The sequence below is a fragment of the Pleurodeles waltl genome, chromosome 12, assembly GCF_031143425.1.
Source record: "Pleurodeles waltl isolate 20211129_DDA chromosome 12, aPleWal1.hap1.20221129, whole genome shotgun sequence".
Classification (NCBI taxonomy): domain Eukaryota; kingdom Metazoa; phylum Chordata; class Amphibia; order Caudata; family Salamandridae; genus Pleurodeles; species Pleurodeles waltl.
Window position 1 is genome coordinate 116298993 of NC_090451.1, and position 14267 is coordinate 116313259.

At 47.3% G+C, this 14267-nt stretch overlaps 2 non-coding genes across 2 annotated transcripts; both read right to left on the bottom strand.

The window, feature by feature from the left end:
- Positions 1–1349: 1349 nt before the first annotated feature.
- On the bottom strand, positions 1350–1421 carry TRNAH-GUG (transfer RNA histidin (anticodon GUG)). The gene has a single exon. It is a non-coding gene; the product is annotated as a tRNA-His (tRNA).
- Positions 1422–6320: 4899 nt separating this feature from the next.
- Positions 6321–6392, bottom strand: TRNAH-GUG (transfer RNA histidin (anticodon GUG)). Its single transcript has one exon. It is a non-coding gene; the product is annotated as a tRNA-His (tRNA).
- Positions 6393–14267: the final 7875 nt, after the last annotated feature.

Consider the following 14267-nt stretch of genomic DNA (forward strand, 5'->3'; position numbering starts at 1 on the left):
AATCAGCTTCACAGAAACCGCTGTAAATCACACGCGCCTGCTTTAGAAAGAACCACGCCACAAAGACCTTGGTAGTCAGCATGTAGGCTTTAAAGTGTTAACATAAACAGAGATGGGCAGAAATAGGCAGTAAGGCAGATACCCAGATTGAAATAGAAAGGTAAATAGAAAGCACATGTAGTAATAGACGTGGACCGATAAGTATATAGAGAAGCAGCTGTTGGTACGAAAATGGGATCACATATGATCAACTTTGTGTGGACTGTCAGGATGTGAAAACGGTTGCTTCATACCAAAAAAAAACATAGCGCCAAGATGTCCTCCTCAATGTCCCTATGAGCGTTATAGTGTTAACAAAGCATACAGCCAGGCATCAACACTCTGTTAGTTCACAGTCACGCACAGGTAGGTGAGCAGATAGATAAGCAGGCACACGGGCAAAAAGATGGATGGACAGATGAATGGATCAATGGATGGACGGACCTCTCTGTTAAACATGAGTCAAATGTAGGGATGGGCGTAACCAGTGTAACTCACTGCAGTGTAATTACGCGAAATTACAGCAACATTATGCGAGGTTGTACAGAATTACACAAGGCTATTTTCCTGGTGCAAAATACACGCTCAGATCCAAAAGGAACCTGATATACACTTTGCACAAGAAAATCGCTCTAAATGCAACAGAACTGGCACAACAGCCGCTGCTCGCGCTCTTTTCCTCCGCTCTTGGGTAGATGTCTTTCCCCACATTGCTCCAAATTCCACAAAGGAGCGTAATTGTGTAATTCACGATTCGACCACGACTAATAAACTTGGCTTAAGTTTTAAAACTTTCCCTCTAGCTGCCCGGTGATCCGTCGGGTGCGGGATGATGAAGCCAAACGCTGATTGGGTGAGTGCGCCTCTCAGTGTCCTTCTCCGTCGCCTCTTTCTTTCAGACCCTTGGGAGCTCAGTCTTACTTTCTATACAAATATTTATTTTTAGACCTTTTTTCTTCGCGGCCTGAATTGCTGCAAAAACTGATATTTGACTAGCAGGATCCCTTTCAACATTGAAAGCTACTCCGCGTCAGTACAGGAGCCTCGGCGCTGCAGGTACAGGAGACACAGACATCCATCCCTCTTGCTGACCGGGTCCCGTGAAACCAAACTGTAGCTTATACTTTTCACATCAGGACCGCCACAAACGTAAAAGCGCAGAAAGGTGAAATAAATAATAACATTGTTAACGCGTTCTTCAAAGACATTTAATTTCACCGTTGAAATTAGGTTCAAGCTCTTAACTCATGTAAATATTAAGAAGTGAGAATAAAAATGCTTCCCAACTGCCGTGACATTTCCACCCGCAATGCCGTGACTCGGATTCGAACCGAGGTTGCTGCGGCCACAACGCAGAGTACTAGCCACTATACGATCACGGCGAGCTACTTGGGCTCTGAAAAGACTAACCTGGTGTGGCTCTGATAGGCTTAAAAAAGGTCACAGTGTCCGTGGAGTGGATAGATTTAGCGTTTGTTTAAAACCCATCTTTTCAAGTTAGATCAGGGTCTTTTCTTTGAGTAGCAGATCACAGCAAATATTTACCTCTCTGCTTCCAGTGACAAGACTCCCCATAAACCAAGAAGCCCAGACTTCTTAACAAGATCCACCACTCTGCCCTGCAAGTCTCAAGTGTTCTATGAGTGCTGGGGTCGGGGAAGTGAACACTGCAAAAACTTAATCCACGGCCGACCAAACTCCTCCAGGCCAGGAGGGGTTCGGAACAGGCCCCCACATATTGTTGTTTTTTTCTTTTCTGGGTGTCTCTTCAGACACATTCAGCTGCTTGGTGCATACTGCTTTAGAGTTGCATTGTGTGGAATGAAGTGGCGTAAACTTGACTAGCAAACAATGGAGTGGTGATGAATAGAGGGTCATAGAAGGGAGTAGATTGAAGTGCAAAGATTAGAGTGACGTAATGTGTCATAGAATACAGTGGAATATAATGAAGTGGTGTGCCTTGGCATGGCGTTGAATAGCATTGTGAGGAATGGAGTGGCATAGAGCAGAGTGGGGTAGAGAGGAGTGAGGTTGCATAGAATGGCATAGAGTAGCATAGAGTAAAGTAGTGTGGTGTAGAGTGGCATAGTGTGGTGTAGAGTGAAGTGGCATGGAATGGCATAGAGTCAGAGAACAGTGTGTCATGGAGAGGGGTGGCAAAGAATTAGGAGGAGTGGAGTCGGACTGCATGAAGTAGAGTGTTGTGGAGTTGAGTAGCATACAGTCGCGTTGCATGGAGTGACACTGTGGTGTAGAGAGGAGCAGAGAAAAAAGTGGCATAGAGTAGAAAGGCCTACAGGAGAGTAGTGTAGAGTGGCACAGCATAGAGTAGTGTGCAGTAGAGTGGCATAGAGTAGAGCGCATGTAGTGCCATTGAGTGATATTGTGTGAGATGGAGTGGAGTGGAGTACAGTGAAGTGGCATGGAATGAAGTAGTATAGAGTAGAGTGGGAGAGAGTAAAGTGGAGTGGCATAGAGTGAACTAGAGTAGAGCGTAGTGGGATAGAGTGGAGTAGCATGGAGTGGAATGGAGAGGCACAGAGTAGGGTAGAGTGCAAAAGTGTGGAATGGCATGGAGTTGAGTGGAGTGGCATAGAGTAGAGTGGCATTCTGTGGGGTGGATTAGAGTGGCATGGAGTGGCATACAGTAGAGTGGAATAGAGCTTAGTGGTGGAGAGTACAGTGGCTTAGAGTGGAGTATAGTAGCATGGAGTAGAGTAGCGTAGAGTAGAGAGGGGTGCAACGGAGTAGAGTGGCATAGAGTTGAGTGGTGTACAGTGGCGTAGAGTAGAATGGGATAAAATAAAGTGGCGTACAGTAGACTGGAGTAGAGTAGCATAGAGTGGAGAGGCATAGAGTGGAGAGGAGTAAAGTAGAGTGGAATTGTATAGAGTAGAGTTCAGTTGAGTATTCTAGAGTGATGTAGAGCAGAGTGGCATAGAGTCACATAAAGTGGCATTCTATGAAGTAGGGTGGCGTAGAGAGGAATGAAGGGAAGTGGCATAGAGTAGAGTGGAGTGGAGTGGAGTAGAGGGGCATAGCAGAGAGTGACAGGGTGGAGTGGCATAGAATGGAGTAGCATAAAGTGGAGTGAAGTGGCGTATAGGGGAGTGGCATAGATTAGAGTGGCATAGAGTGGAGTGATAGAGTGGAACAATGTAGATTAGAGTGGAGTAGAACTGAGTAGAGTGGAGTGGTATAGAGTTGCACAGTGTAGAGTACAGTGGCACTGAGGGGAGTAGAGTATAGTCATGTAGAGGAATACAGTGTGAGAAAGTAACTAAAGTGTCAATAGAGACGGCGTTTAGGGTGAAAAATAAGCTGTATGCTTGTCATGAATGTTGGAAAGCACATTGCACATCCAACAATGATACGAAAACACTTTTAAAATATAAAAAATAGCGTACTGTAGAAAGACGAAAAGAACACATGTACTTGGTCCATCCTCCATGGAGGAATGAACACAAGAAAGGAAGATTCAGTCTATGGGAGCTAAGCAATCAAAATATTGCAAATGTGAGTGACATAGAAAACAATTAATGGTAAGTAAGCTATGGGCGTGTGGTAAGCCCACTGAATTCTAAACAATATGTCTCACAGCACATTCACTGTGTACGCAAGACATAAAAAGGTGTGACTAAGAGAATTCTGAGATTTAGAGCTTGACAGCAATTCACAACCCAACCAAATTGAGCCCTATATAATAATTTACAACAGAGCCAAAGTACACCTTTTATACCCCCAATGGTGGAGGTAAGAAATTCAGCAGACACGTGGTCTCCCAGTGCTAAAGGATTTTGGCTAGATATGAAGTGGGCGAAGTGCCCTGAAAACATTATAAAAGTAGGACACGTGCTATAAGCAGACATCACTTCCTTGGCAAGGCAGACGAAAGGGCACTTCAGAGGGAAGAAATGAGAGGGCTGAGGAACAGACAGATAGCTCCCCTATGGGCAGAGGTGGCGGGAGCATGGAACACTCCTGACATGACTATGATGACGATGCAGATGGGCCTCTTAACTTGCGGAGTTAGGAGCACGACAAACACACCTCTCCTAGACCTCCCTGGAAGATCATACACTGGGGAGGGTTCCCCTGGGTCCCCTCCCCCCCACCCGGCTGGGCCCCATACAGCTGTAGACACACTCACACGATGCGTAGTTAGGTCTCGTATCTGGGCAAGTTGTTTGGCTTGCTTGTTATTTGTTGTAATAAGAGATGATGAGTACCTGACGTGCCAGAGCTGGAAATGGTGGCAACCGACCACCCTGCTCCATGGGCATACAGCGCTGAACCGGAGACCCACAGGAGGCCCACACCACAGATCACAAGCCTGCTTACAGATTTATGCAAGGAACAGCCCTCAGCGTGGTGGTAACATAATATAATAGCAGTAATGGGTAACTGTTCAAAAGTTGTCATGGAAAGGAGATTCATACAGCTCTGCAACCTGTTACAATCCTGTGAATAATATGTACCATCTGAAATACCAATAAATAAATAAATAAAAAAAATTGCTGCACAACTTAGGGTAAGGCTGGTGTTGTAGTGGTAGATCTGAGGCCCTAGGAGAGCTGGAGACCCCACAGAGCTACAGCAGCTCAGAAGTCCACTTAGGCTTCATCAGGGACCCGTTTTGTGACTTGAAAACCCATTAATGCAACAATAAAGGGGTGAAGTAAATGTCATCAACATTGCATAAACTGGTGTTCTTTGCAGTTTTTTTAATAAATAACAGCGCCTGGAAGCCCTTCTGACTGTGAAGGTTTGTTTAACAAATAGTGTTGTAACAACATAAAAGAGGGAGAACTGTAAGACAGTTGCACAGATAGAAGGGCGGATAGAAGGTTAAACAGATCGTCATAAATAAGCCACGTGCACCGATGCATCTGTACAGGTTTGTAGACAGAAAGGCAGGTATGTAGCTGTTAGTAAATCATGGATGAGATATAATCAGCGTCACAGAAACCGCTGTAAATCACACGCGCCTGCTTTAGAAATAACCACGCCACAAAGACCTTGGTAGTCAGCATGTAGGCTTTAAAGTGTTAACATAAACAGAGATGGGCAGAAATAGGCAGTAAGGCAGATACGCAGATTGAAATAGAAAGTAAATAGAAAGCACATGTAGTAATAGACGTGGACCGATAAGTATATAAAGAAGCAGCTGTTGGTACGAAAATGGGATCACATATGATCAACTTTGTGTGGACTGTCAGGATTTGAAAACGGTTGCTTCATACCAAAAAAAAACATAGCGCCAAGATGTCCTCCTCAATGTCCCTATGAGCGTTATAGTGTTAACAAAGCATACAGCCAGACATCAACACTCTGTTAGACAGGTTCACAGTCACGCACAGGTAGGTGAGCAGCTAGATAAGCAGGCACACAGGCAAAAAGATGGATGGACAGATGAATGGATCAATAGATGGACGGACCTCTCTGTTAAACATGAGTCAAATGTAGGGATGGGCGTAACCAGTGTAACTCACTGCAGTGTAATTACGCGAAATTACAGCAACATTATGCGAGGTTGTACAGAATTACACCAGGCTATTTTCCTGGTGCAAAATACACGCTCAGATCCGAAAGGAACCTGATATACACTTTGCACAAGAAAATCGCTCTAAATGCAACAGAACTGGCACAACAGCCGCTGCTCGCGCTCTTTTCCTCCGCTCTTGGGTAGATGTCTTTCGCCACATTACTCCAAATTCCACAATGGAGCGTAATTGTGTAATTCACGATTCAACCACGACTAATAAACTTGGCTTAAGTTTTAAAACTTTCACTCTAGCTGCCCGGTGATCCGTCGGGTGCGGGATGATGAAGCCAAACGCTGATTGGGTGAGCGCGCCTCTCAGTGTCCTTCTCCGTCGCCTCTTTCTTTCAGACCCTTGGGAGCTCAGTCTTACTTTCTATACAAATATTTATTTTTAGATCTTTTTTCTTCGCGGCCTGAATTGCTGCAAAAACTGATATTTGACTAGTAGGATCCCTTTCAACATTGAAAGCTACTCCGTGTCAGTACAGGAGCCTCGGCGCTGCAGGTACAGGAGACACAGACATCCATCCCTCTTGCTGACCGGGTCCCGTGAAATCAAACTGTAGCTCATACTTTTCACATCAGGACCGCCACAAACGTAAAAGCGCAGAAAGGTGAAATAAATAATAACATTGTTAACGCGTTCTTCAAAGACATTTAATTTCACCGTTGAAATTAGGTTCAAGCTCTTAACTCATGTAAATATTAAGAAGTGAGAATAAAATTGCTGCCCAACTGCCGTGACTCGGATTTGAACCGAGGTTGCTGCGGCCACAACGCAGAGTACTAACCACTATACGATCACGGCGAGCTACTTGGGCTCTGAAAAGACTACTCTGGTGTGGCTCTGATAGGCTGAAAAAAGGTCACAGTGTCCGTGGAGTGGATAGATTTAGCGTTTGTTTAAAACCCATCTTTTCAAGTTAGATCAGGGTCTTTTCTTTGAGTAGCAGATCACAGCAAATATTTACCTCTCTGCTTCCAGTGACAAGACTCCCCATAAACCAAGAAGCCCAGACTTCTTAACAAGATCCACCACTCTGCCCTGCAAGTCTCAAGTGTTCTATGAGTGCTGGGGTCGGGGAAGTGAACACTGCAAAAACGTAATCCACGGCCGACCAAACTCCTCCAGGCCAGGAGGTGCACGGAACAGGCCCCCACATATTGTTGTTTTTTTCTTTTCTGGGTGTCTCTTCAGACACATTCAGCTGCTTGGTGCATACTGCTTTAGAGTTGCATTGTGTGGAATGAAGTGGCGTAAACTTGACTAGCAAACAATGGAGTGGTGATGAATGGAGGGTCATAGAAGGGAGTAGATTGAAGTGCAAAGAGTAGAGTGACGTAATGTGTCATAGAATACAGTGGAATATAATGAAGTGGTCTGCCTTGGCATGGCGTTGAATAGCATTGTGAGGAATGGAGTGGCATAGAGCAGAGTGGGGTAGAGAGGAGTGAGGTTGCATAGAATGGCATAGAGTAGCATAGAGTAAAGTATTGTGGTGTAGAGTGGCATAGTGTGGTGTAAAGTGAAGTGGCATGGAATGGCATAGAGTCAGAGAACAGTGTGTCATGGAGAGGGGTGGCAAAGAATTAGGAGGAGTGGAGTCGGACTGCATGAAGTAGAGTGTTGTGGAGTTGAGTAGCATACAGTCGCGTTGCATGGAGTGACACTGTGGTGTAGAGAGGAGAAGAGTAAAAAGTGGCATAGAGTAGAAAGGCCTACAGGAGAGTAGTGTAGAGTGGCACAGCATAGAGTAGTGTGCAGTAGAGTGGCATAGAGTAGAGCGCATGTAGTGCCATTGAGTGATATTGTGTGAGATGGAGTGGAGTGGAGTACAGTGAAGTGGCATGGAATGAAGTAGTATAGAGTAGAGTGGGAGAGAGTAAAGTGGAGTGGCATAGAGTGAACTAGAGTAGAGCGTAGTGGGATAGAGTGGAGTGGCATGGAGTGGAATGGAGAGGCACAGAGTAGCGTAGAGTGCAAAAGTGTGGAATGGCATGGAGTTGAGTGGAGTAGCATAGAGTAGAGTGGCATTCTGTGGGGTGGATTAGAGTGGCATGGAGTGGCATATAGTAGAGTGGAATAGAGCTTAGTGGTGGAGAGTACAATGGCTTAGAGTGGAGTATAGTAGCATGGAGTAGAGTAGCGTAGAGTAGAGAGGGGTGCAACAGAGTAGAGTGGCATAGAGTTGAGTGGTGTACAGTGGCGTAGAGTAGAATGGGATAAAATAAAGTGGCGTACAGTAGACTGGAGTAGAGTAGCATAGAGTGGAGAGGCATAGAGTGGAGAGGAGTAAAGTAGAGTGGAATTGTATAGAGTAGAGTTCAGTTGAGTATTCTAGAGTGATGTAGAGCAGAGTGGCATAGAGTCACATAAAGTGGCATTCTATGAAGTAGGGTGGCATAGAGAGGAATGAAGGGAAGTGGCATAGAGTAGAGTGGAGTGGAGTGGAGTAGAGGGGAATAGCAGAGAGTGACAGGGTGGAGTGGCATAGAATGGAGTAGCATAAAGTGGAGTGAAGTGGCGTATAGTGGAGTGGCATAGATTAGAGTGGCATAGAGTGGAGTGATAGAGTGGAACAATGTAGATTAGAGTGGAGTAGAACTGAGTAGAGTGGAGTGGTATAGAGTTGCACAGTGTAGAGTACAGTGGCACTGAGGGGAGTAGAGTATAGTCATGCAGAGGAATACAGTGTGAGAAAGTAACTAAAGTGTCAATAGAGACGGCGTTTAGGGTGCAAAATAAGCTGTATGCTTGTCATGAATGTTGGAAAGCACATTGCACATCCAAGAAGGATACGAAAACACTTTTAAAATATAAAAAATAGCGTACTGTAGAAAGACGAAAAGAACACATGTACTTGGTCCATCCTCCATGGAGGAATGAACACAAGAAAGGAAGATTCAGTCTATGGGAGCTAAGCAATCGAAATATTGCAAATGTGAGTGACATAGAAAACAATTAATGGTAAGTAAGCTATGGGCGTATGGTAAGCCCACTGAATTCTAAACAATATGTCTCACAGCACATTCACTGTGTACGCAAGACATAAAAAGGTGTGACTAAGAGAATTCTGAGATTTAGAGCTTGACAGTAATTCACAACCCAACCAAATTGAGCCCTATATAATAATTTACAACAGAGCCAAAGTACACCTTTTATACCCCCAATGGTGGAGGTAAGATATTCAGCAGACACGTGGTCTCCCAGTGCTAAAGGATTTTGGCTAGATATGAAGTGGGCGAAGTGCCCTGAAAACATTATAAAAGTAGGACACGTGCTATAAGCAGACATCACTTCCTTGGCAAGGCAGAAGAAAGGGCACTTCAGAGGGAAGAAATGAGAGGGCTGAGGAACAGACAGATAGCTCCCCTATGGGCAGAGGTGGCGGGAGCATGGAACACTCCTGACATGACTATGATGACGATGCAGATGGGCCTCTTAACTTGCGGAGTTAGGAGCACGACAAACACACCTCTCCTAGACCTCCCTGGAAGATCATACACTGGGGAGGGTTCCCCTGGGTCCCTTCCCCCCCCCCCGGCTGGGCCCCATACAGCTGTAGACATACTCACACGATGCGTAGTTAGGTCTCGGTTTCTGGGCAAGTTGTTTGGCTTGACTTGTTATTTGTTGTAATAGGAGATGATGAGTACCTGACGTGCCAGAGCTGGAAATGGTGGGAACCGACCACCCTGCTCGATGGGCATACAGCACTGAACCGGAGACCCACAGGAGGCCCACACTACAGATCACAAGCCTGCTTACAGATTGATGCAAGGAACAGCCCTCAGCGTGGTGGTAACATAATATAATAGCAGTAATGGGTAACTGTTCAAAAGTTGTCATGGAAAGGAGATTCATACAGCTCTGCAACCTGTTACAATCCTGTGAATAATATGTACCATCTGAAATACCAATAAATAAAAAAAATAAAAAATCTACTGCACAACTTAGGGTAAGGCTGGTGTTGTAGTGGTAGGTCTGAGGCCCTAGGAGAGCTGGAGACCCCACAGAGCTACAGCAGCTCAGAAGTCCACTTGGGCTTCATCAGGGACCCGTTTTGTGACTTGAAAACCCATTAATGCAACAATAAAGGGGTGAAGTAAATGTCATCAACATTGCATAAACTGGTGTTCTTTGCACTTTTTTTTAATAAATAACAGCGCCTGGAAGCCCTTCTGACTGTGAAGGTTTGTTTAACAAATAGTGTTGTAACAACGTAAAAGAGGGGGAACTGTAAGACAGTTGCACAGATAGAAGGACGGATAGAAGGTTAAACAGATCGTCATAAATAAGCCACATGCACCGAAGCATCTGTACAGGTTTGTAGACAGAAAGGCAGGTATGTAGCTGTTAGTAAATCATGGATGAGATATAATCAGCTTCACAGAAACCGCTGTAAATCACACGTGCCTGCTTTAGAAATAACCACGCCACAAAGACCTTGGTAGTCAGTGTAGGAGGCTCGACTGGCTAGTAGTGAGTACCAAGGGGTACTTGCACCTTGCACCAGGCCCAGTTATCCCTTATTAGTGTATAGGGTGTCTAGCAGCTTAGGCTGATAGATAATGGTAGCTTAGCAGAGCAGCTTAGGCTGAACTAGGAGACGTGTGAAGCTACTACAGTACCACTTAGTGTCATATGCACAATATCATAAGAAAACACAATACACAGTTATACTAAAAATAAAGGTACTTTATTTTTATGACAATATGCCAAAGTATCTTAGAGTGTACCCTCAGTGAGAGGATAGGAAATATACACAAGATATATATACACAATAGCAAAAATATGCAGTATAGTCTTAGAAAACAGTGCAAACAATGTATAGTTACAATAGGATGCAATGGGGAAACATAGGGATAGGGGCAACACAAACCATATACTCCAGAAGTGGAATGCGAACCACGAATGGACCCCAAACCTATGTGACCTTGTAGAGGGTCGCTGGGACTATTAGAACATAGTGAGAGTTAGAAAAATAACCCTCCCCAAGACCCTGAAAAGTGAGTGCAAAGTGCACTAAAGTTCCCCTAAGGACAAAGAAGTCGTGTTAGAGGAATAATGCAGGAAAGACACAAACCAGCAATGCAACAACTGTGGATTTCCAATCTAGGGTACCTGTGGAACAAGGGGACCAAGTCCAAAAGTCACAAGAAAGTCGGAGATGGGCAGATGCCCAGGAAATGCCAGCTGCGGGTGAAAAGAAGCTTTGACTGGACAGAAGAAGCTGAGGTTTCTGCAGGAACGAAAAGGGCTAGAGACTTCCCCTTTGGTGGACAGATCCCACTCACCTTGGCGAGTCGTGTAGAAGTGTTTTCCCGCCGAAAGGACGCCAACAAGCCTTGCTACACGCAAATCGTGCGTTTGGCGTTTTTGGACGCTGCTGGGGCCCAGGAGGGACCTGAGGTCGCAAATTGGACCTGAAGAGAGAGGGTACGTCGAGCAAGACAAAGAGCCCTCACTGAAGCAGATAGCACCCGGAGAAGTGCCAGAAACAGGCACTACGAGGATGCGTGAAACAGTGCTCGCCGAAGTTGCACAAAGGGGTCCCACGTCGCCGGAGACCAACTTAGAAAGTCGTGCAATGCAGGTTAGAGTGGCGTGGACCCAGGCTTGGCTGTGCACAAAGGATTTCCGCCGGAAGTGCACAGGGGCCGGAGTAGCTGCAAAGTCGCGGTTCCCAGCAATGCAGCCCAGCGAGGTGAGGCAAGGACTTACCTCCACCAAACTTGGGCTGAAGAGTCACTGGACTGTGGGGGTCACTTGGACAGCATCGCTGGATTCGAGGGACCTCGCTCGTCGTGCTGAGAGGAGACCCAAGGGACCAGTAATGCAGCTTTTTGGTGCCTGCGGTTGCAGGGGGAAGATTCCGTCGACCCACGGGAGATTTCTTCGGAGCTTCTGGTGCAGAGAGGAGGCAGGCTACCCCCACAGCATGCACAAGCAGGAAAACAGTCGAGAAGGCGGCAGGATCAGCGTTACAGAGTTGCAGTAGTCGTCTTTGCTACTATGTTGCAGGTTTGCAGGCTTCCAGCGCGGTCAGCGGTCGTTTCCTTATCAGAAGGTGAAGAGAGAGATGCAGAGGAACTCGGCTGAGCTCATGCATTCGTTATCTAAAGTTTCCCCAGAGACAGAGACCCTAAATAGCCAGAAAAGAGGGTTTGGCTACCTAGGAGAGAGGATAGGCTACTAACACCTGAAGGAGCCTATCAGCAGGAGTCTCTGACGTCACCTGGTGGCACTGGCCACTCAGAGCAGTCCAGTGTGCCAGCAGCACCTCTGTTTCCAAGATGGCAGAGGTCTGGAGCACACTGGAGGAGCTCTGGACACCTCCCAGGGGAGGTGCAGGTCAGGGGAGTGGTCACTCCCCTTTCCTTTGTCCAGTTTCGCGCCAGAGCAGGGGCTAAGGGGTCCCTGAACCGGTGTAGACTGGCTTATGCAGAATTGGGCACATCTGTGCCCAACAAAGCATTTCCAGAGGCTGGGGGAGGCTACTCCTCCCCTGCCTTCACACCATTTTCCAAAGGGAGAGGGTGTCACACCCTCTCTCAAAGGAAGTTCTTTGTTCTGCCATCCTGGGCCAGGCCTGGCTGGACCCCAGGAGGGCAGCTGCCTGTCTGAGGGGTTGGCAGCAGCAGCAGCTGCAGTGAAACCCCAGGAAGGGCAGTCTGGCAGTACCAGGGTCTGTGCTACAGACCACTGGGATCATGGAATTGTACCAACAATGCCAGGATGGCATAGAGGGGGCAATTCCATGATCATAGACATGTTACATGGTCATATTCGGAGTTACCATGGTGAAGCTACATATAGGTAGTGACCTATATGTAGTGCACGCGTGTAATGGTGTCCCCGCACTCACAAAGTTCAGTGAATTGGCTCTGAACAATGTGGGGGCACCTTGGCTAGGGCCAGGGTGCCCTCACACTAAGTAACTTTGCACCTAACCTTTACCAGGTAAAGGTTAGACATATAGGTGACTTATAAGTTACTTAAGTGCAGTGTAAAATGGCTGTGAAATAACGTGGACGTTATTTCACTCAGGCTGCAGTGGCAGGCCTGTGTAAGAATTGTCAGAGCTCCCTATGGGTGGCAAAAGAAATGCTGCAGCCTATAGGGATCTCCTGGAACCCCAATACCCTGGGTACCTCAGTACCATATACTAGGGAATTATAAGGGTATTCCAGTAAGCCAATGTAAATTGGTAAAATTGGTCACTAGCCTGTTAGTGACAATTTGAAAGTAATGAGAGAGCATAACCACTGAGGTTCTGGTTAGCAGAGCCTCAGTGAGACAGTTAGGCACCACACAGGGAACACATACATGCACACCTATGAGCACTGGGGCCCTGTGTGACAGGGTCCCAGTGACACATACATATAGGCCACAACCTTATGAGCACTGGGGTCCTGACCAGCAGGGTCCCAGTGACACATAACAAACATACTGAAAACATAGGCCCTCATTCTGACCTTGGCGGGCGGCGGAGGCCGCCCGCCAAAGTCCCGCCGCCAAGTTACCGTTCCGCGGTCGAAAGACCGCGGCGGTAATTCTGACTTTCCCGCTGGGCTGGCGGGCGGTCGCCTTCAGACCGCCAGCCAGCCCAGCGGGAAAGAGGCTTCCACGATGAAGCCGGCTCGGAATCGAGCCGGCGGAGTGGAAGCTGTGCGACGGGTGCAGTTGCACCCGTCGCGTATTTCACTGTCTGCGCAGCAGACAGTGAAATACATGTAGGGGCCCTCTTACGGGGGCCCCTGCAATGCCCATGCCAGTGGCATGGGCACTGCAGGGGCCCCCAGGGGCCCCGCGACCCCCCCTACCGCCATCCGGATCTCGGCGGTCCGACCGCCGGGATCTGGATGGCGGTAGGGGGGGTCGGAATCCCCGCGGCGGTGCAGCAAGCTGCGCCGCCGCGGAGGATTCAATGGGGCCGCGGTACACTGGCGGGACCCCGCCAGTGGTGCCGGTCCGACCGCGGCTTTACCGCCGCGGTCGGAATCCCCATTGGAGCACCGCCGGCCTGTCGGCGGTGCTCCCGCGGTCCTCCGCCCTGGCGGTCAAAGACCGCCAGGGTCAGAATGACCACCATAGTGTTTTCACCATGAGCACTGGGGCCTAGCCATCAGGATCCCAGTGAGACAGTGAAAACAGTGACAAACATCCTGACATACACTCACAAACAGGCCAAAAGTGGGGGTAACAAGGCTAGAAAGAGGCTACCTTCTCACACAACCCCCCCCCAAACGAAGGACAATAAGGCTAACCTTGGCCAGTTGAGACTTTATTGTCTAAGTGGTGATAAGTAGAGAGTAGCTCTGCAATAGACTGGTTACTCCCTTTATCATCCACTATATGGTTACTTCCCTGTGGGGATGTAAACCACCCTGTTTGAAGTTTTTTAGCTAAGCAACAATGTGAAGATGTATTTTCAGAGTTTCTATCAGTAAGTTTTAGTTTAGAGCAGTGGGAATTGTCCACTGAACCTATTTGTAGTGATGGAAATGCCAGACAGGGATGCTGTCTCAGAAAAGCCATAGCTGGGCAAAAACTTTGTCCATATGGCTGGAAGAGAGAACAGGGATGCTGTTTCTCTTGGGTTGGAGCAGGGCAGGGATGCTGTCCTATCAGCTCCACACTAGGGCAGGGATGCTGTCCTAAGTGTTGTGAGGCAGTGCA